This window comes from Acomys minous (assembly GCF_964271855.1).
Source record: "Acomys minous genome assembly, chromosome: 2".
Classification (NCBI taxonomy): Eukaryota; Metazoa; Chordata; class Mammalia; order Rodentia; family Muridae; genus Acomys; species Acomys minous.
In genome coordinates this window covers 19,873,529-19,882,934 of record NC_140484.1, presented here as the reverse complement: position 1 = coordinate 19,882,934, position 9,406 = coordinate 19,873,529, and the positions used below count along the sequence as shown (strand labels likewise).

Below are 9,406 nucleotides of genomic sequence, written 5' to 3'. Positions count from 1 at the left end.
AGAAATCAAGGCAATTTGCCATGTACCCTGAGAAACCGGAGATCAAAGGCACGAGCTTTACCTTGAGTTCAGCTCCCGAAGGATAACTGCGATGAGGTTTCTAGTTTGGTTCAAAACAAGCCCAGACCAGAAAAAATTCAAATGCAGATTATGGGGGCCTCAGTGTTAAAGGCGCTTGCTGCTGAGTCTGATGGCCTGAGTTTAGTCCCTAGAGCCCATGGAGTATAAGAGGACTCTAGCAAATTGTCTTCTGACCTCTATGTGTGTGTGCACACATACACACACGAACACATACAAACACATGAACACATACACACACACACACACACACACACTAAATGTAATACAAATAGATAAGTAAACAAAAGTCACACAATGATGACAGCGCATAATACATCCCACCAACAAATCTGTTATCCACAGATAATTCACCAGAAATAACCATTTTTTTTTTCATCAAAAAAATACATTTGGGCTTGGTGCTAACTTCAGCTCGCCCTCCCACCTCCTGCTTACTCTTTGTTTCTCTCCTACACCCTTGACCAATCTTCTCTCCTCAGTTTCTCTCTCTCCCTTCCTCTAACTAGGCCGTATAACATGGTGAGAACGTTCCCAAACCAACTTAACTATAGCTGTTTTTTTCCTTTCAAAACTATCTATTCACTGCTGTTTATTTAAATTTTATACTTTGTGTCTGTATATTATTGGCATGTAGAGCATTTTCCCTGTAAAGATTTCCCTTTTTTATTTTCTTGAGTTTTACTTTTATATTTATTTTAATTTTTTGTTATGTGTGTGTGTGCCTACTCGTTGTGTGTGCCTTTGAGTGCAGGTGCCCCAGGAGGCCAGAGGAGCACATCTGATTCCCTGGAGTTGGAGTTAAGGCAGCTAGTGGTGGGAACCCTGTAAGAATAATAAGTGCTCTAAACCACTGAGCCATCTTTCCAGACCCTCTTTTCTTGTTTTCTTTTTAAACCATATTTAATTTTAATTGTTGAGACACAATTTTGCTGTGTACCCTTGGCTGGCCTAGAACTTGTGGTGATCTTCTGGCTCTAACCTCGTGAGTACTGGATTATATGCATGTGTCACCAGCCTGAGTATAAGGTCTTTTCTTCTTTCTCTGTCTCTGTCTGTCTGTCTGTCTGTCTCTGTCTCTGTCTGTCTGTCTGTGTGTCTGTCTGTGTGTCTTTATCGCTTTGTCTCTGTTTTGTTTCCTGAGAATGTGTTTCATTTTATAGCCCTAACTTGAAACTCTCCTAAGTAGACCAGGCTGCCCTTGAAGTTACAGAGATCTGCCCTTCTTTCCTGAATGCTAGAACTGAAGAGGTGCCCCACCACACCTCGCTTGTCTGTGATGTTGAGCATAATCTGTTATCTAGTGAGCAGGACTGACTACATACTTTGTAGGGCTCCGTGCTAAATAAACATATATGACTCCTTCTTCACTGGAACATGGAGCCAAGTGGGGGGCTCCTGAGTGTGAGCACTGGGTGACTCCCCACCCGAGACCAGCACTGACAACAACATTCATGTGTACATTTATTTCTCTAGCTTTAGATTGGAATAAATTTAATGGAAAATTTGCATCAAAATAATTTTTTTCATTGCATGAAATAATACGGACCACCTCCCCCCAAAAAGTGTAAACACCCCATCGTGGTTTTTAATTCTTTCCCCAAGGACTCACTTGTTGATGACTGGCCCAGAGAAAATGTTGTTTGTCACAGCACCTGGACCAACTGCTGGAGTGTTTTGCGTGACCAGTTTTCAAAGTTTTAGAATCTAATAGAAGATATTAGAATGTGCTAACCATGGAAGCATGGTTGTCGCCCATTTCTCTGGGGGCTGAAGGGTTTTACAATAAAGAACGTGGAGGGCCTCTGTGCTTTCCAAGCCTGATCAACATTAGCCACCAAGTGACTTACCTGGTAGCTGCATTGATGGAAAAAGTGATAGCGCCGGGTTCCCAGCTGAGGCACTCTGAAGAACAGGTTTCTCAGGTTCCAACAAATTAAATCACTGCGGCATTGTTCCTCCCTCAACTGCCCTGTAGTTTCTCTTTGTCTTGGTCCTAAGGACCTTTTCCTTAAACCATCACCCAATGTGCTTATTTTGTGTCCACTGTGCTTCCCACATTCTGTCTTCTTGGACACTGTGCCTTCCCGTTGGGATAATAGAGTGACTGTGCTGTCTTTTCAGCCTAAGTTGACAAGATTTTAGTAGCATTTTCCTGTTGGTCTGTGGGGTGCGAAAAGAGCAACGTCCTACTTTGGTGGCATGTCCCCAGCAGGATGGGCTACAGGCTACAGGCACAGGATACTGTGTTCCCTGGGGCAAGTATGAGCTGTCAGGATCCCTCTGGGAAGGCTTGCATGAACACAAGGAATGTTATCCTCACAATCCCTGGGTGGAGTGGGGTTAAGTGAGCATGGACAGGGGAGGGAATGTGGTCAGACCACCACAGTGCCTGGTTCTTACCACCGCTCTGCATTGCCAACAAAACTGCTATCAACCATAGGACAGACATTTTTTTAAAAAATCCTAGAAGCTGTGTGGTGGCCGTGGTGGTGCACACCTTTAATCCCAGCACCTGGGAGGCAGAGGTGGACAGACCCCTGTGAGTTGGAGGCCAGCCTGGTCTAGAGACTGAGATCCAGGACAGCCAGGGCTACACAGAGAAACCTTGTCTCAAAAACAAAGCAAAGCAAAACAAAACAAAACAAAAGTCCTAGAAGGCTGGGAGCCTTTGAGGCTGGGAACGTCATTCTTTTTTTTTCTTTTTTTTTTTTTTTTTTTAACCCTTCTGCCAGGCAGACGACACTGAACTTCTCGGTCATTCCTCCCTTTCTTCCTACCACCTCCCTGACTAGTTGCTGTCTAAAACAATAATGCTAAAAAACCACAGACCCGGGATTCTCACCGGTAAGGTAAAAATTTAAAGCTGATCAGCTCTAAAGAAATTATAAAGATGCAACACTGAAACATTCGCAAGTCTGAGTTGTGTTGCCACAGCAACCAGGCCCCCACAGTTTAAAAGCCCCTTCACAGCCACGGATGCACTTGAACGTGTGCACGTTATGGCACGGCGGCACATGGTGCCTGATGTTTCTGTGCACCGAGGAGAAGTGAGCTCAAAGCAGTTGTGTGTCTTGCTCACAGTTAGTGAGCAGGAGAAGAAGCGGGATGGCGTTCTGATTTGAGGGCCGTGTTCTTTCCATTCTCCCACACAACTGTTTATTGAAGTGTAACGTCACCTTGAAGCACCTTTATTTCTTCTTTTTCCAAATGAGGAGAGGCACAATGGGGCTGTAAGCTGCGCCTGAAGTTCTGACCTCACAGTTTTCTGCTGCCAAATTTAGAAGTCATTGACCTATGTGGATTCTTTCAAAATCTAAGAAGGTTTCAGGCCAGGGGAGGAAATCCAGATTATTCCTTGATAAAAGAATCTAGGACAACCAGGAAGCTCTTGAGAGGAAGAGAAACGTGGGTCCAGTACCATACTTTGTTCATAAAAATAGACTTCAGGGGGTTGATGATTTAAATATGAAAATAAAACCATTTTTTTAAAAACCCAAGAGAGATTATAGGATTCCAGCTCCTGTTTATAATCTCCGAACGAGAAAGGGCTACATGGGATGCAAAGCCTAGACACCATAAGATGCCTGCAAAGTTCTACCACTAGCCGTGTTAAAAATCTAAGAAGGGGGCTGGAGAGATGGCTCAGAGGTTAAGGGTACTGACTGCTCTTCCAAAGGTCATGAGTTCAATTCCCAGCAACCACATATTGGCTCACAACCATCTATAATGACATCTGTATACATAATAAGTAAATAAATCTTTAAAAAAAAATCTAAGGAGGGCTAAGGAGATGGCTCAGTGGGCCCAAGTGCTTACTGTGCACTCGTGAAGACCTGAATTCAGATTTCAAGAACCCACAAAAGCCAGGGTGGGGATGTGTACACCTGAACCCTCAACACTGGTTGGCGGGGGGGGGGGGGGGGGGGCGAAGGCATAGACAGGAGGATGTCAGGGGCTTGCTGGCAGACCGTCCAGCTGAAACGGCAATCTCCAGGCTCAATGAGAGACCTGTCTCAAAAAATACAAATACAAGTGTTGGAGGAAGACATTTGACTTCTGGTGTGTGTGTGTGTGTGTGTGTGTGTGTGTGTATGTGCACGTGTGCGTGTCCACATGCACACATACAGTCTGTGTGAACACCCATATGCACACACACACTTTTTTTTTTTGAGCCAGAGAACACATTAGAGCGATTGTTAGTAAGCAAAACATGGAAAGAAAACTAATTTTTGTAACTGTCAGGTCCAAAGGAAACCCTAATCTCTCAAACTCCAAAATGCAGCTCAAATTATTGACAAACACGCTAAATCTGGACTATACGAGGATTTCTGGTGATTAGATAAGAGCCAGAATTCCTCAGGAACTTTTGAAACTGGTTCCCATCTGCCAAAAGGAGTCATTTCTTTTACCACTGGCAGAAGGGACAGATGGACACCTGCCTACGCAGTATACAAGCCTTCAGTTTGTGTTCATGAGTACAAGTGACATCATTAATGTTTTAATGAAAACACTTAACGGGAAGTTTCAGGTCTTATAGCAGAATTAAGAGGGAGGTAAGGAGGCACTGTACATATGCCAAAACACACAGCCTCTCCCATTACCAATAGCCCCCACCAAAGCAGTATGACTGCTGAGTTGGCGACCCTCCAGAGACATATCAAAGTCCACTCTCTACATTAGCGTCCACTCAGTGTTGCACACGTGTCATTTCACAGATGTGAACAAATGTTTAATGACCGTTCTGCCAATCTCCTCACTCAACACCTTTAATTTTCAAAACCAGGTAGAAGGCAGGTGTTTACCATGCATGTTGTATGTACAAGGAGATGCAGCTATAAGAGAGAGTTAAAATGTCTTACCCATGGTTGCCCAGCTGCCAAATGGCAAAGCCAGGCTGAGCACTAAGCTGGGCTTCCTTTCCCACAGAATGGCCACTTCCAAGCCTTATTTGGCATCCAGAATATCCGAAGCTCTGTAGGACGCGACACTGTGTTACAGGATGCTCTGTAGGACGTGACACTGTGTTACAGGATGCTCTGTAGGACGTGACACTGTGTTACAGGATGCTCTGTAGGACGTGACACTGTGTTACAGGATGCTGCTTGTACATGAAGGTCTCGGGGACAGCTCTGCTGGTGATCTTGGAAGCAGGGGGACCCGAGTTGGATTTCCATAAAATGTGTTTCTAATTCCAGTGTTGGTGGTACAGGGGCAGGAAGACTCCTGTGGCTCATGCCAGCCAGCCTAGTCAGCTTGGCAAACTTCCTGCAAGAGAGTGAGATGAAATCTGAAGGTTGTTCTATGGCTTCCACACACAGGCACTCACACACTCTCTCTCTCTCTCTCTCTCTCTCTCTCTCTCTCTCTCTCTCTCTCTCTCTCTCACATGATCACACACAAAACATGTTGGCTAAATGGAAGCTGGGTGAAAACAACTAAAATTCATTATACATGTATGAAATTGTCAAATTGGTTTTTTTTTTAACAGAATGAATGGTACACACCCGGTATCAGCCTTTGCAAGTAAATGGATGATTTCTGCACATGGAAAAACACAAACAGAACGTGAAGCAGCAGGCATAAAAAGGGTCACTGGAAACCCCTAAAGTTATTTCATCACTGTATAGTTCACCAGATTTTCCCCCTCAGGGACTTGGCTGACAAACCTGAATCCTTCTACAGTGGCTATGCTGACCTCAAGTGGTGACAAGGAGAACTTCCTTGCCTGTTCAGCCAGTTCAGGAAGCTGCTGTGTTACTCTGCAAGTCAGAGCGTTGGCACCACTGATGGGTTCGTTAGCAGCGTTTCTCATGGGGGTAAGTCTGGATTTGCTTCCTGGAAGCTGGCATTTGGCCTCTGCCCAACAGTCTAAGACCAGGCTGGTGCTGTTAATGAAGTCCTTGTTTGCACTGCCTTGGTCTTCAATGTGTGCCTGTGTGTGTATGCCTCTGTGTGTGTACACCTGGGTCTGTGTTCCCGTGTGTGTGTGTGTGTGTGTGTGTGTGTGTGTGTGTGTGTGTGTGTGTATACCTGTGTGTGTGTATGTGTGCCCATGTGTGTATGTGTGTGTTTGCCTGTGTATTTGTGTGCCTAGAGGCATGTGGATGGATGTACCTGAGTATCACAATTTTCTATGTCAGAGAAAGCAAAATCGCTAACCTTAGCTGAGGTGCACAGAGAAAATGTGAGCTTCTTTCTTTTGTCAATAGAGGGCGCTGCTTTTCTTTTCTTTTTTTTTTTTTCCCCTATGATAATAACTAAAGCTTATCCCCACCTTGTCGGTTCAGCCCAGTATGATCGAAACCAACCCATTAAGTGACTCCCTTTTCTGCTTGAGTGACTGCAGGAGATGTGACATCCTTCAGATTCTACCCTAGTGTGGTACCGGGATATGAGCCATAGGAGAGCAGCCATGTGTCTTTGTGACACCGTCTTATACAGGGAGGCTGACACCTTCTTCCGATGTCCTGCCACCTGCCACCTGGTGAGGTCTTGGTGGTGAGAATTTAAGCCACCCAGAGTATTGATGAAAATGACCCAGTGGTTAGGAACAGATCCTTCATTAGCAAGCTCAGGTGTCAAGAGAGAGCAGGGAAGGAGCCTGGAGCTCTATCTTTTTGGATTTCTATTAAGGAGATCAAAACAGAGTTTTCCATCTCAGCCAAGCTCAACAGAGATTCTACACCACCATTTTCCCAACATTGAAACAGGACAGGATAGCCGCAAGTTTGTGAAACACACACACACACACACACACACACACACACACACACACCTTCAGCTTCAGATTTTAATTCCTCTAGTCTGCAACTGGGCCTGGCCACTGTAGGGTGACTAATTTTATTATGTAGCCAGGTTTGTGAACCAAAAGTCTGCGTAGGAAACACGTATTTAATGTGACAGTGTATAAATTTAACAAGCAAACAACATATGTGCGTGTTTGTTTTCTACATTGCTATGGCCTGAGTGCTTATGTTGCACTGGGAGGCGAGGACTTCAAAAATTAGTCAGTTCATAAGGGTGGGGCCCTTAGGGATGAGATTAGGGCCCTTAGAGGAAGAGACAGAGTGGGGCTAGTGGAGATGCATCAAGCCACAAGACCTACATAAACACACACACACACACACACACACACACACACACACACACACACACACACACACACAAAGAAGAGAAAGAAGCAATCTCTTCTTCATGAAAGATCTCAAGGGAGGATCTAGTGTGGTGGTTCTCAACCTTTCTAACGCTTCGACCCTTTAACACAGTTTCACATAGTGTGGTGAACCCCCCAACCATAAAATTATTTTGTTGCTACTTCATAACTGTAATTTTGCTACTGCTGTGAATCATAATCTAAATATTTGCTATTTCCCATGACCTCCGGTGACCCCTGTGAAAGGGTCATTTTACCCCCAAAGGAGTAATCACCAACAGGTTGAGAACCACTGATCTAGTGGGGGGGGGCCCTGGAAACAAAGAGCTGAACCCTCATCAGGGATGATCTCCTGGCACTTTGCTCCTGGACCTCCCAGCTTCCAGCCTCAAATGAGAGATAAACTGTTGTGGTAAGCCTCCTTCCTCCCTCAGCACAGGTTGCTCAGGGTCTCCTGTCTTTAAAAACTATTATGCTTATAACACTTTTCTATTATTATTTGTGTGTTCATGGTGTGTGTGTGAATCCGTGTGCCCCTGTGTGCCAGTATGGAGGAGGGCCTCTAGTGTTCTGCTGTATTACACTCTACTTTGTTCTTTTGAGACAGAGTCTCTCACTGAACCAGGAGCTCACCATTTTGGCTAGACTGGCCGGCCAGCAGGCCACAACAGTTATGCCACTAACCCCTCCCCCAGCTGAGGTTACAGGTATGGGTAGCTACACCTGGCATTTTACAAGGCCACTGGGGATCCGAACTCCAGTCCTTATGCTTACATAGCAAGTGCTTTTACCCACTAATCCATCACCCCGGTTCCTCTTCTATGCTTTCTAGCAGAGTCTCAGCTGACCAGCAATGTAAAAGTTTTCTTCTTCTGCCATGTAGCAACTTGTTGCCTTAGAATATATATATATTCAATATAGAGATGATATTTGGCACATGACACAAGCTGAACTATTGTCTCTATAACTTCCTAACATTGAGTTTTACTTTTATTCAAATTTTAGAAAGGAGAGGACTATTTGCGTTTTGAAAATGACTGTTGCGCTTCTCCAGCCCAGCAAGATGCCCAAGGGAAAGAAGACCAAGGGGAAGAAGGTGGCCCCGGCCCCTTGCCGTCGTGAAGAAACAGGAGGCCCAAAAGGTGGTCAATCCTTTGTTTGAGAAAAGGCCCAAGAACATTGGCATCGGGCAGGACATCCAGCCCAAATGAGATCTCACTCGCTTTGTTAAATGGCCCCGCTACATCAGGCTGCAGTGGCAAAGGGCCATCCTCTGTAAGTGGCTCGAAGTCCCTTCTGACATTAACCAGTTCACCCAGGCCCTGGACCGGCAAATAACTACCCAGTTGCTTTAGCTTGCCCACAAGTACAGGCCAGAGACAAAGCAGGAGAAGAAGCAAAGACTACTGGCCCGTGCTGAGAAGAAAGCTGCTGGGGACGTCCCAACCGAGAGACCACCTGTCCTTCGAGCAGGGGTCAACACAGTCACCACCTTGGTGGAGAACAAGAAGGCTCCGCTGGTGGTGACTGCCCATGACGTAGACCCCATTGAGCTGGTGGTTTTCCTGCCTGCCCTGTATCTAAAGATGGGGGTCTCTTACTGCATCATCAAGGGAAAGGCCAGGCTGGGGTGGCTGGTCCACAGGAGGACTTGCACCACTGTTGCCTTCACACAGGTTAACTTGGAAGACAAGGATGCTCTGGCTAAGCTGGTGGAAGCTATTAGGATCAATTACAATGACAGATACGATGAAATCAGCCATCACTGGGGAGGCAATGTCCTGGGTCCTAAATTGGTGGCTCGCATTGCCAAACTGGGAAAAGCAAAGGCTAGAGAACTAACTGGCCACTAAAGTGAGTTAAATGGACACTGCTAAGTTTTCTGTACATAAATATAATTTAAAAATTTAAAAAAAAAGAAAGAAAATGACCATTGCATTGAAAATGATTTCCCATGCCACTCTCTCTCATGAATTTTTCTTTCTTTCTTTCTTTCTTTTTTTCTTTCTTTCTTTCTTTCTTTCTTTCTTTCTTTCGAAACATTTAAACATTAAAAATAAAGTCTCAAGGTCGCTGAGCTTAGCATCACATTCGCGGATTGTGTCTGCAGGGCGGTTGAACCCCTTTTCCTCCCAGGTGCTGATAAAAGACTTGTATTTCCTGGGGAGGAAT

The 9,406-nt window shown here is 45.1% G+C and overlaps 1 pseudogene across 1 annotated transcript; it reads left to right on the top strand.

Moving 5' to 3' along the window:
- Positions 1 to 5,852: 5,852 nt before the first annotated feature.
- LOC311579298 (large ribosomal subunit protein eL8-like) lies at positions 5,853 to 9,184 on the top strand (annotated as a pseudogene). The gene is made up of 2 exons (XR_014783592.1): positions 5,853 to 5,963; positions 8,244 to 9,184. The product of XR_014783592.1 is annotated as a large ribosomal subunit protein eL8-like (transcript).
- The last annotated feature ends 222 nt before the right edge of the window (positions 9,185 to 9,406 follow it).